Source organism: Bubalus kerabau, chromosome 1, assembly GCF_029407905.1.
Source record: "Bubalus kerabau isolate K-KA32 ecotype Philippines breed swamp buffalo chromosome 1, PCC_UOA_SB_1v2, whole genome shotgun sequence".
NCBI classification, from domain to species: Eukaryota; Metazoa; Chordata; class Mammalia; order Artiodactyla; family Bovidae; genus Bubalus; species Bubalus kerabau.
In genome coordinates, this window is record NC_073624.1 from 19,679,031 (window position 1) to 19,692,751 (window position 13,721).

Here is a 13,721-nt window from a genome sequence, read left to right on the forward strand (position 1 = left end):
CTCAGCCATTAAAAAGAATACATTTAAATCAGTTCTAATGAGGTGGATGAAACTGGAGCCTATTATACAGAGTGAAGTAAGCCAGAAAGAAAAACACCAATACAGTATACTAACGCATATATGTGGAATTTAGAAAGATGGTAACAATAACCTTGTATACGAGACAGCAAAAGAGACACTGAAGTATAGAACAGTATTGTGGACTCTGTGGGAGAGGGAAAGGGTGGGATGATTTGGGAGAATGGCATTGAAACATGAGTAATATCATATATGAAACGAGTTCCCAGTCCAGGTTCAATGAACGATACTGGATGCTTGAGGCTGGTGCACTGGGACGACTCAGAGGGATGGTACAGGGAGGGAGGAGGGAGGAGGGTTCAGGATGGGGAACACATGTATACCTGTGGTGGATTCATGTTGATATATGGCAAAACCAATACAATATTGTAAAGTTAAAAAAGAAAAGAAAAGAAAAAAAATAACAGAACTATTAAAAAAAAAACAACCCTCCTGTAACCAGCTCAAAGTAATGGAGATCCAGGAATTGCCTGATGAAGAATTCAAAATAATACTTCAAAAGATGATCAGAGTGTTACAAGATAACTCAAATATTTAATGATACCAATAAAACAATGCAAATATAATAAGAACAATAAAGATATATAAAATATTTTTTATTATTTTATTTTATTTTATTTTTAAACTTTACATAATTGTATTAGTTTTGCCAAATATCAAAATGAATCCACCACAAGTATACATGTGTTCCCCATCCTGAAACCTCCTCCCTCCTCCCTCCCCATTCCATCCCTCTGGGTCGTCCCAGTGCACCAGCCCCAAGCATCCAGTATCGTGCATCGAACCTAGGCTGTCAACTCGTTTCATACATGATATTTTACATGTTTCAATGCCGTTTTCCCAAATCTTCCCACCCTCTCCCTCTCTCACAGAGTCCATAAGACTGTTCTATACATCAGTGTCTTTTTTGCTGTCTCGTACACAGGGTTATTGTTACCATCTTTCTAAATTCCATATATATGTGTTAGTATACTGTATTGGTGTTTTTCTTTCTGGCTTACTTCACTCTGTATAATAGGCTCCAGTATTTTTTAAAAGAACTAACCAGATATTTTGAAGCTGAATAATAAATGAATGGGCTTCCCAGTTGGCAATAGTGGTAAAGAAGCCACCTGCAAATGCAAGAGATGTAAGAGACTCGGGTTCAATCCCTGGGTCCAGAAGATCCCCTGGAGGAGGGCATGGCAACCCACTCCAGTGTTCTTGCCTGAAGAATCCCATGGACAGAAGAGTCTACAGTTCATAGGGTCACAAAGAGTCAGACATGACTGAGGCGACTTAGCATCCACACATAATGAGTAATCTGAAAAGTTCAATACAGAGATTTAACAACAGACGACCAAAGGAAAGAAAAAGAAAAAAGAATCAATGAGTTAGAAGAAAGATCAGTTGAAAGTATCCACATAAAGAAGCAAAAAGAGAATGAAAGGAATATAGAAAGCCAGTGGGAACTATGGACACCATAAAGAGGAACAATGTATGCAATGGAGTCAGGGCAGGAGAAGTGAGGGAGAAAAGAATTAAGGGCTGAGGACTTCCCTGGTGGTGCAGTGGATAAGAGTCCACCTGCCAGTGCAGGGGACATCAGTTCAATCCCTGGTCCAGGAAAATCCCACATGCCACAGGGCAACTAAGCCAGTGTGCCACAGCTACTGAAACCTGTGCACCTAGAGCCTGTGGTCTCCAGCAAGAGAAGCCACTGCAGTGAGAAGCCTGTGCACTGCAGCGAAGAGTAGCCCCTGCTTACCACAACTAGAGAAATCCTGTATACAAGGAAGGAGACCTAGCACAGCCAAAAATAAATAATTAAAACAGAAAAGAGAAAACACAGGTTGAGAATTTCCCAAACCTAGGGAAAGATCTGGACATCTAAGTTCAAGAAGCTAATAAGTCACCCCAAAATTTCAATCCAAAGCAACTTTTTCTAAGACTCACAGAGTTAACTGTCCAAATGCAAAGACAAAGAATTCTAAAGGTCTAAAGAGAAGAAAAAATTCTGTGACCCAAGAGGACTCCCATAAGGAGATCAGCGGATTTGTCAAAGGAAACCCTGCAGACCATGAAGAAAGATTAATACACTCCACCCTCACTCAGTGGAAAGCAGCTCCAGGGAGGGACAGGAGAGGGCACGAGAGAAAGTGCTCCCTACAGAGTCACAGCAGATCCTGGGAGGGGAAGGGACCGTCCCAGGCCCCCAGCACATCAGGAAACATCACAGGGACTGGGGCAGGGACTTGGGAACTTATACACCTGAGGCTGTGCTTCAACTGATCTCTACAGACAAAAGGTCCCCTCTCCTGGCTGCAGGCTCCTCTGCTCCACAATGAACACCTGGTGGGAACAGGTGAGGCCAGCAAGCAGAGCGTCTCACAGAGCCCAGTGCTGGGCAGACAGGGCAACAAGCAGAGGAGAGCCCAGGGGATGGGGGAGAGGAGCCAGAGAGAGGCAGGCAGGTGCGCCATTATCTCTGATCTGGTCACATGCAGCGGCATGACACCCAGCCCTGTGGACATCCTGTGTGCTTCACAGACCAATGGACTCACTCCCTGCTCAGTAGCCCCGTTCCTGTCACACAGACAGGCTATACCACCCTTTACACACACATGCACACACACACACACACATCACACACCCTCACACACTCCTCACACACTCCATAAACACACACACTCTTCACACCCTCACTCACACATTCTATTCACACACACTCACAGCTTCACATACACACACCCTCACACATTCCTCACATACTCACAGACATACTCCTCATACCCTTACAAACACACACCCTCACATACTCCTTACCTTCACACACACACACATACAGAGCCTACAGGAGCACAGACACAGGAAACATGGGGACCCAGCAGGAGTGGTCAAACACCAGGCACATGGAGTGTGTGGGAACAGCCCAGAGTCCCAGCTGAGGTCAGTCGCTGGACCTTCCACACACTGGGAGCCACTGGGACTTCTGGAAGCTCCCTGAGAACAAGGGAGACAGTGGAGGGACTCAGGCTGACCCAGCTAGGTTCAGACCAAACCTCACTGCTCTGTAAAATCTGCCTCTATGACCAGTGGACCCCCCACAGGAGACGGACCAGTGTTCACAGTCAGCGTGGCTCCTTTTTGGTCAAAAATACTGAGACCATGGCTCCACAGATCCAGACACCTTTCCTTTCACCACAATGTCCACTCCCTGCTGTGGACCCAGGACAGAGGGGCAGCCCTTACCTTGACCACCCACCATGGTACCAAGGAGGAGGACACAGAGTCCCCGCAGGGAGAGGTGTGTGCCCAGAGCCATCCTGACCCCACGTCCTCAAGATCACAGTCCCAGCTTCAGGATCAGCCTGTGAGGAGCGTCAGGGTGCTGACTGGGTCTATATAGACCACCCCTTACACCCTCCCTCCTGAGAGCCAATAGAAACAGCTTTCACCATTTCAGCCACTATCGGAGGCTGCATCTGCCCCTTTCTGAACACCAGTGAGCTTTTGAATCTTCCACATCTCCTTAAATGAGCAGCATGGTCCTTTGACCTCCTGCTTCCGTGGTCCTGAGAGCGGGGTCCCATGACCGGGACTGGGATAGAAAAGGTGCATCAAAAACCATGAGTGCCTTTCTCTCTCCTAATCACCCTGGTCGACGTCTGCAGACTGTGAGATCTCACAGGGTCTGGGTGTGGGATCTGTTGACCTGCGGAGAATATCTTTTGTACAATCAAGTAATGATTTTCCCCAGCACTGAGCTCAGGGTGGAAGCAGAGACCTACAAGAAATCTTGAAATACAATAATATTTATCAGGTCAGCAGAAAATGAGGGCCAGGAGTACATGAATTCACAGGTGACTGTGGAGGCATGAAGTGAGACCCATCAAGTTGGGGGGATGAGATTTCAGGTCTTTTCCCCCTTCTCAGAATGATCTGAAGATTGGGTCCTGGAGCACGTGCCTGCGTGCTCAGTCGTGTCTGACTCTTTGCAACCCCTGCACTGTAGCTTGCCAACCCCCTCTGTCCAACAGATTTCCCAGGCAAGAGTACTGGAGTCGGTGGCTATTTCCTTCTAAAGGGATCTTTCTGACTCAAGGATCAAAACCATGTCACCTGTGTCTCCTGCATTGGCAGGCAGGTTCCCTATAGGGACGCTCAGACATGTTAAATCTCTGTCCCTTTATTGCATTTCATTTTATGTGAAGTATCTCTTTCAGCTATTCACCAAAAAATGTTTATGGAGAGAAAGAGATTGCTATTAAAGGAAACAAAGAGAGGAGGAATCATCATTGAACTCTAGTCTTCCAAAATTGTAGCAGGGATCTCTAGAAGAAAGCACGGAGCTTCCCTGATGGCTCAGCAGTAAAGAATCCGCCCCCAAAGCAGGAGATGTGGGTTTGATCCCTGGGTCAGGAAGATCCCCTGGATAAGGAAATAGCAACCCACTCCAGTGTTCTGGCCTGGAGAATTCTGTGGACAGAAGGGACTGATGGTCCTTTCATGTCCAATGCAGTCCATCGAATTGAAGAGAGTCAGACACAACTAAGGAACTAAACAACAACAAGAAAATTATAGTTTAGAAAGACTAAAGTTTTCTAAACTTCACATTTATCCCCCTCATAAGCTGAGAGTATGGTTTGATAAGATTCAGAATACATTTGTATTATAAATCATAACTAAAGATGATGCAAAATGTAATTTAAGGCCACAGCTCCAGACAGAAGGGGAAATAGAAATTCTTCTTCTACATGATAGCTGCATGTGATGGGGAAAGAAGGGGTGAGTGAAGCAGAGAATAGAAGGGGTTCATGATTCCTGGAACCATCAGTTGACCCCACCTTCTCAGTTTTGCATTTAAGAAGAAAGGTGGCGGCAAGAATGGAATCCCAGGTGGGTTGATGGGACAGATACAAGCAGAAGGGACTGATTTCCAGTATAGCCACTGATGCCTTGTTTTGTTTCCACCGATCAGAGAAGCTCTCAGATGCTTCCCAGAAAGTAATCCTGGGATGAGTATAGAACAGAGAAGGACCATAAGAGATGCAAGAGAGAGCTCCCCCATCAAAATTCAAGGTCACTAATGTGCTGCCCCCTTTCCTCATGCCCCCTCAGGCTCAAGATTCCCATGATGCAGCCCTGCGGTCCAAACAACCCCAGACTGAGGCCCCCTCATCCTGACTCTTTCTTTTCAGCACAGACGTGGAAGGAAGCATCTGTGACACACAGGCCCCAGGGTCCCCACCAGAGCTCAGAAACAGCTTCATGAGCCACACACACATGCCCACCTTAATGTCTCAGCCTGGCCAACACCCAGGGCAGCTGCTGGCCATTTAACAGCCCTGCCACATCCCACACCAGAAGGACCCTCATCCTGGTCCACAGACACAGCTTCTCTGTCCTGTAATACCCATCCTTTCTTCTTGAGACTCAGGAGAAAAGATAATTAAACACAAGCTTTCCTCCCTCCAAGTATGTTAATATTTACCCATTATTTATACAAGATTCACTTCCTTGTCATCTGATCCTCTCACTCTCAAGCCCAGTGACTGTACCTGAGCCCCATCTCCTATATCTGGACCTTTAACACATTAATGATAAAAACTGATTATAAATATCAAAACCAAAATTTAAAGTCAGGGGCTGGAGAAGGACCAAGATCTGCTCAGTTACTTAGAATTGATGCTCTGCTCCCTCTGGGCCCAAAGTCATCATTCCTTACCCAGTTATAGACTCCACACCATCACCAGAAGCCACCAGACAGACACCTAGAACACAGGACGTGCTTTCTGGGGTCCAGTATCCCTCCCACGGGATGACACACAGATGCATTTAGTGAACAAGGTACACACGGTCTCACTCACCTTGGGATTGAGATCTCACAGGTAAGACAATGTTGAGGGTTCCAGACTCTGTTGTAGGGAAGGAGGGGCTGGAAAGGAGGGGCTAACTCAGGGCTGGCAGGCTGTCCCCAGGCAGCACCCTCTACCCCAGAGCTGGGGGTGCAGGGTCAACATGGACCAACTCACCCTTGGAAGAAGTTACTTCTTCTCTGACACATAAGAAAATCTCAGTGTCCAATCTCATTCAAGATTTGAGAAGGAAAGTTTTAGAGAGGACACTAACCCAGCTGTGTCCACAGTGAACTTGAGAGAGTGGAAGGCAGGGGTCAGGAGAACCGACTCGGGAGCCAGACTGCCTGGTCTTGACTCACAGTTTAGCTGCATGCCATGTGTGGACCTTGAACAGGGTTCTTACACTCTCTGATTAGTAAAAGGAGTGTTGTGATCGTGCCTAGATTACTGAGTTTTGCTGAGGATTAAGTGAGTTGGCATGAGCACGTGATATTACAACACTAGTTCACAGCAGTACATGCGCTGATGCTGATGTGCTCAGTCATGGCCGACTCTGCGACCCCATGGACTGTAGCCCACCAGCTTCCCCTGTCCATGGAATTTTCCAGACAATAACAGTAGTACATAGTAGCAGTATTATGTACTACTGTTATCTTGCCTTCCTGATGACTCAGATGGTAAACAATCTGCCTGCAATGCAGATCTTAGTTCGATCCCTGGGTCAGGAAGATCCTCTGGAGAAGGAAATGGGAACCCACTTCAATATTCTTGCCTGAGAAATCCCATGGGCAGAGGAGCCTGGAAGGGCTACCGTCCATGGAGTCACAAAGAGTTAGTCATTACTGAGTGACTAACACACACACACACACACACACACACACACACACACAGTAGTAGTAAAGAAGCAGAGTTAGGGCATCTCCCACCATCTCATCGCAGGAATCCCAGGACTCTAGAACAGGAATTCAATTCTGTTACCTGGAGCCTTGGCTGTGGCTCTTGGAATTCTCTCAGGAACTATAGGCTGTGATGGTGATTGGTGACAATCAGAGTTGTGAGTCTTCTACACATCACCCCTTCTCTCTTTGTCCCATGCAAATGGTCAAGAACCTCAAACTTACCATTGGAGAGCTTTTGTGAATTAAGTGGTTTACTTAATCATTTTACTTTATAAACTCGAATGTACTTGGCAAAACATTTTGCATCTAATTCCCTTTCATATCCCCAATGCCTGGCTAATTAAAAATCCTAAATGATGTCTTTTGTGTACCTGAATGAATTAATGTCAGCCTGATATTTTACACAAATCATTTCAATCAAAAAGAAATCTTTTGAGAAATAATTTAACTTGTGAGGATGTACCAGCACAATGCAAGCTGCATCATTTGTTTTAATGACATTTCAATACTGTTAAATGGTATGAGCTATATATGGTTCACTTCAACACATTTCTGCAATGAATGCAGTAAATTACAATAACTAGAAACAACCTTGGAGAAGGCAATGGCACCCCACTCCAGTACTCTTGCCTGGAAAATTCCATGCACGGAGGAGTCTGGTAAGCTGCAGTCCATGGGGGCGCAAAGAGTTGGACACGACTGAGTGACTTCCCTTTCACTTTTTTTTTTTTTGACTGAACTGATATTGCTTTTTAATTGAAGTATAGTTGATTTACAATGTGTTAGCTTCTAGTACCGAGCAAAGTGATTCAGTTATACATATATATATACATATATCCTTTTTAATATTCTTTTTCATTATGATTTACTATAAGATATTGAATATAGTTCCCTGTGTTGTACAGTAGGACTTTGTTGTATAGATGTTAGTGTGTATCTGCTAATTCCCAACTCCTAATTTATCCCTCCCTGCTCCTCTTTCCCACATTGGTAACCATAAGAGTGTTTTCTATGTCTGTGAGTCTGTATCTGTTTTTTTTTTTTTAACTTTACAATATTGTATTGGTTTTGCCATATATCAAAATGAATCTGCCACAGGTATACATGTGTTCCCTATCCTGAACACTCCTCCCTCCTCCCTCCCCATACCATGCCTGTGGGTCGTCCTTTTCACTTTCATGCATTGGAGAAGGAAATGGCAACCCACTCCAGTGTTCTTGCCTGGAGAATCCCAGGGACGGGGGAATCTGGTGGGCTTCCATCTATGGGGTCGCACAGAGTTGGATACGACTGAAGCGACTTAGCAGCAGCAGCAGCAGAAACAACCTAGCTCCAGTACAAGAGCAGTGCTGAGACAGCCAGTTCTAAACATGTGTAAATGCTGCAAATTTCTTTGAATATCTGAAGATTAAAGAAGACAAACCACGGTGCACTGACAGGTGAAGACCATGAAGCCTCCTGTTCTGGTCTTAATCAGATATGGCCAAGTGGTCAGGATGTTTACGTATTTATCATTTGGCACTTTTTCAATTCAAACCACACACAACTGTAACAGGAAGCAATTTTGTTATAAAAAATGTGAACAGCTTCCTTGTTGAATTAGAAGTGCAGAAGCAAAGAGCAGAAAAAATCTTGTTCTTTTACTTAGGCTAACTATTTGTCCTTATGGATTGTAAAGAAATACAATGTGTAGCATTATTATTCCCAAATCACCATGAGAATATGGCGGTTTCAGAGGTTCAATGATCTCTTTGCTAGGAAAGTTAATAATTAAACATTCTTTCTTGAGGAAAATTTCCTCAGGACCAATCAGAGTGACTAAAATACAAAATATAAAGAGGCATACAACTCTAAGGGAATATTATTAACTGAGTTGTTATACCAAAGCGTTGGAGACCTGCCTCACCATCTGTGTTCTTTGCATGGATGGGACCAAGGTTCATAAAGACTCATTTACCAAAGACCACTTCATCACCAGGGCATGAAGAAAAGCGAGGTTATGAGCTGGTGATGTCCAGCCCATCACCTCTGTTCAGCCCTTTACAGTCTGTACCCATCAAACAAAGAGCGTGGCACTGAACTGGCTTCATTCATTCCTCCATAGTGCAACATCAGATACCCAGAGACAAGAGCAGATCAAAGCTAAGAAATCAAAGACAAGCAGATTCTAAGTGGAGAGCATGCACACAAAGGGTCCTTCCCTACTGCTGTTGGAAACAAAGAAGCCCTCCCACCCCAGACACCATCTGTGGGAGGAGAGACAAGAAGGTGCCTCCTTAAATATAGAAAAATCAGTCTGAGCGGGGAGCTTGAACTAGAAATGACAAAACAATTATACAATGAACCCGAGCTAAGTTGAGGGACAAATTTTAAATAGGAGAGTCTGTGTTAATGTTATGGAATTTTCAATCCACACAAACATCCCTTGCTAGTGCACAAGATGAAATCAGTGATAAAAATAGAGTATATTACATTTATGTATATTTGAATTCTAGAGGACACATTTTTAAGCCCACTACAGAAAGAAAACTCATAAATCTTCTCATTTTTAAATGCACAGAGTTGTCGCCTCTGTGAACTCTTTTTAATTTCTCCAGCTCAAAATTACTACTGTGTCTATTTAATCTATAAAATCTTGCCCAGTGTCTTTAAAGTGGGGGCTTCTTGAGAGCAAGTATTGTGTCTTATTCTTCAATATCTCTTTAAAGTCAAGTAAAGACACATAGAAAAAGTTTAACAAATAGTGGATAAATAAAGAAATGAATGCATGAACAAATGCTGAAAATCACCCTGAGTTAATGATACTGAGCGGGAAAGGGACAGGGGAGACACAAATCTGACTAATCCCACTCGGCACAGACTGAAGTGGAGTAAGGAGTCAGAGACACACCAGACAAAGGAACTAGATAGAAAATGCCTTCCTCAAATCTCACTCTGGGGAGGGTCCAATCACATTTAATTTCTGCACAAAGCTGTAGCTCAGAAACCTTACCAAGGGAAGAAAAAAACTGACAGCATTGCTATCAAGGATGTGGCATCGACAATAATACTCATCAAATAGCTGTTTTTCTAGCTCCCAGTGACTCATTCTGGCCAATGAAGCGTGGGTGGTGTCACATGTGTCTCTTCCAAGTGGAGACATGAAAACCCCATGTGACTCTCTAGTCTCTCTCTTTTCTGCCCCAGAAGTTGTGTGCTCCAAATGGTGCACATGCGAGCTGATTGTGCTTCACTGACCACGGTACATGTGTAGGCTGGTAATGAATGTGTGTATGCATGTATGTGGTGCCTCTGAGATCTGGGGGTCAGTTGTTCCAGTAGCAGAACAGAGTCTATTCTGACAGATCCAAAGGGGAAGGAAGACTTGAAAAAAAGAATCTGTCACGTGAATCAGGTACTTACCTGGATCTCCTCTTCCTTCTGGGTCTTCATTCCAAGCTACTCCCTCCGGTGGTCAGCTTGCATCCTCTGTTGGGCCTGGTTGGTTCTCAGTCACCATTTCTGATTGACCAACAACTAGATCTAAGTCCTGTTTAAGAGCACCCACCCCTGGTGCATCTCCTGTTCCCTTTACATCACTCTGTGCTGACAGTCAGGCTCAGTTTCCCAAATTTGTCTCTTAGCATCTCGACCTTCATCCTTAAACAGCTCTCCTCTGCTCTGAGTTAGTCAGTTCATCATATTTTTACTTTCCACCAATCCTGTACTAATGAAAAGGCAGCATGTACTTTCTAAACCTCTTTAGTTTCTTCTTGATTTCCTGAACAAATCTGATTCCTGGATGTAGTGCTCTATGTAGTTAATTAATTTCTTCACCTTTGGGTAAGAAATAATTTTGCTGAATTTTTCCCCCTCAACTGAAGAAAATGGCACATTCAAAGCCTATCTCTTTGTGACCATGTTACTGAAAGGTATGTGTGTGGGGTCTGGCTGCTCACTGCTTAAAAGCCAGTATACAGGGCAGGTTGGTGGAAAAGAAAGTTTGCTTTATTTCATATGCCAGCAACTGGCAGGAGCAGCGGCAGCCATCTGTTCAAAGGCCAACGTTCACCCCCATGACAAGCAGGTGGTGAGTTTTATAGACAAAGTGGGAGGGGGATTACATGCAGAAATAGTACAGTCATCTTCAAATTGGTCATGAGTGGTCTGACTAGTGTCATCTTGGTTACTTTCAATTCAGTTCAGTCGTTCAGTCGTGTCCAACTCTTTGCTACCCAGTGGACTACAGCACACCAGGCTTCCCTGTCCATCACCAACTCCTGGAACTTGCTCAAACTCATGTCCATTGAGTCAGTGATGCCATCCAAAACAACCACTGGTTGTTTTAGGTACAGTTGGTCTTTAGTGCCTGTGTGTACTTGTTCCCATGTCTTTGTGGTCAGTTCTCAGAATTGTGGACGCTCAAGTACTGGGTACAGTGTGGTCATCGTGTAGTCCACTGCTCCGCCTGGTGTTTTGTGTCTATAAGGCAGCTCACAGGACATGGCTCAGAATATCATCTATAACCCTTGAGAAAGAACTAAAGGTCCTTGACTGTGCTTAATGACTACATTGTTATTATTTAGTCTCCTCTGACTGTTTTCCTTTGATTCCACATTTCTCGCTTCTCCAATTAAACATTTTCTTTGACTAAAGTTTTCCACAGGCAAAAGGCAGGCAGAAGACACGGTGAGGGGGCAAGGATCATAGAGTTCTCTCTGTTGCAACCACAGCCCTAGGGCCCCTTTTGGACTTGGAAGGGGCTGGTGCAAGGAGAGGCTCTGAAAAACACACTTCATTAACTTCATGATTAACCCACCTCTGCTGAGAGCTGATGTAATTACCAACTGCAGAACTATTGAGTTCTTGTGGGTGGTGATTCTTAAACCACGGCAACCTAAGGTTAGTGCCTCTGGGGTGGCACTCAGAGTTCAAAGCCTGAGTGATTGCTCAGACTCAAAGTCTATGAACTGAGGCTCTATTGCACATGGAGCTTTGGTGCAGCTGAGTCCTGCCCGCAGACCAGCCTAAGAACACTGGAAATACAGCAAAATGTGTTCCTCCTTTAACATCAAAGACTCTGTGAACAGATCTCTTTTCCTTGTCATCGAATGCTTCCCAATCTGGGCATGCTAACCAAGCCACCTGCAGTCTGCAGGCATTGTCTGAGGCCTTGCCAGGGCCCAGGATTGGAGTGAGGCCTGTGCCTGTGTATAAGCTCTATATTTCCCCTCTCTATAACTTCACAGATGCTCAGCTAATATTTATTGAATGGCTGAATGGCACTGTACTAAATATTGAAGATAAATTGTCTTAAATATAAAGAAATCTTTCTGAGAACATCATTTAGCTAATATTTTTGTGTTAAAGGCAAATGTTTCTGGCAATTAGCAAGGCAAAATTTGATTTTCAAAAACAAGCAGCTATCATCAACAAATATGCCACAACGAACACTGCAAATCTCTACCTCTAAGGATACACAAGACAAACCACAAAGTACCTACATGTGGCTTCTTAATAAGTCTTAATCCAACACAACTGAGGAGACAGGATATTCATATGATTTATCATTGGCAGTTTTTTCATTAAAACCACACAGCAATATCACATGAAGAAAACTTGTGATTAAAAAAGTACAGCTGCACCATCGATATGACATAAGGAAGCAGATGAGGTGCCCAAAGACTTCTTTGGCTTAAAATAACAGACAGCTTAATTAGAGTTTCCCTTTTAGAAGGAGAGTCCTCTTTGGCTGATCTTGAAAGATGATGTGGAGACCAGGACAACTCAAGTGTTCTGCACAACAGTTAGAACTGTGAATTGATAATTTTGGATAATGTTGTTCTTTGAGTCCCTTCTTGTTACTTTTTGTGAATCTACTGTAGGTTTTTACATTTTTGTTGCCACATGGCTCACATAAAACATCTTAGAGGGACAACAGTAAATACTATACTGATAACAAATTAATTCCAATGACATTCAAAAGCTCTACCTTTTTATCCCCTTCTACACATTTTGTTTTAGATGTCACAATTTACCTCTCTCTATATTGTATATCCACTAACAAAATATTTTTCTCTATAGCTATTTTAATACTTTCTTTAGACTAAAGCTACCTGACTAGCACACTACCATATTACAGTGTCAAAGTATGCTGAATTGGATTCAGTATTTACATTTACAAGTCTGTTGCATATTTTCACTTCTTTAATATAAAAATTAGCATCCTTCATTTAGTTTGAGGAACTCCCCTCAGCAATCTTGTAAGACAAGCCTAATATTGGTGAATGTCCTCAACTGTTGTTTGTTTGGGAAAGTCTTTATATCATCTTCATTTATGAAAAACAGCCTTCTTGAGAAAAATATTCTTGGTTGGTAGGCTTTTTTTTCTTTCTAAAGTTTCAATATATCATCCTTTCTCTCCTGGACAGTCAGGTTTCTACTAAAACGTCCACTGATATTTTTAAGGGAATTTCTTTTTTGTGAGCACTTACATTTCTCTTGATGCTTATAAAATTCCCTCTTTTTCTTGATTACAAGCAATGTGTCTTGGGGATGATCATTTTGAATGAACTCTGAGGAGTGACCTATTAGCTACATGAACTTGGATGTCTAAATTTCATCAGATTTGTGACTTATCCAGTATTATTTCTTTAAGTACAATCTGTGTCCCTTTCTCCCTCTCTTCTCCCTCTGGGACTCCAATAATGTGCAGGTTGTTTCTGTGAATGTTACCCCATAGTTCACACAGGTTCTTTCACACTTTTTCATTCCTCTTTTTCTTTGTTCCCTGGCTGGGTAATCTCAATGGCCCTGCCTTCTAAGTTACAGAGTCTTCTGCTGTTGTTGATGCCCTAGGTAGCATTTTTCATTTTGTTGCATTCCATTCATTGTAGTTTTAAGCAACTAATCCAACCAGTCCATC

The 13,721-nt window shown here is 43.4% G+C and overlaps 1 pseudogene; it reads right to left on the minus strand.

Annotated features, from left to right (window-relative positions):
- Nucleotides 1–3,382, minus strand: part of LOC129622609 (antigen WC1.1-like) — a 70,562-nt pseudogene extending 67,180 nt beyond the window's left edge.
- Between the last annotated feature and the right edge of the window lie 10,339 nt (nucleotides 3,383–13,721).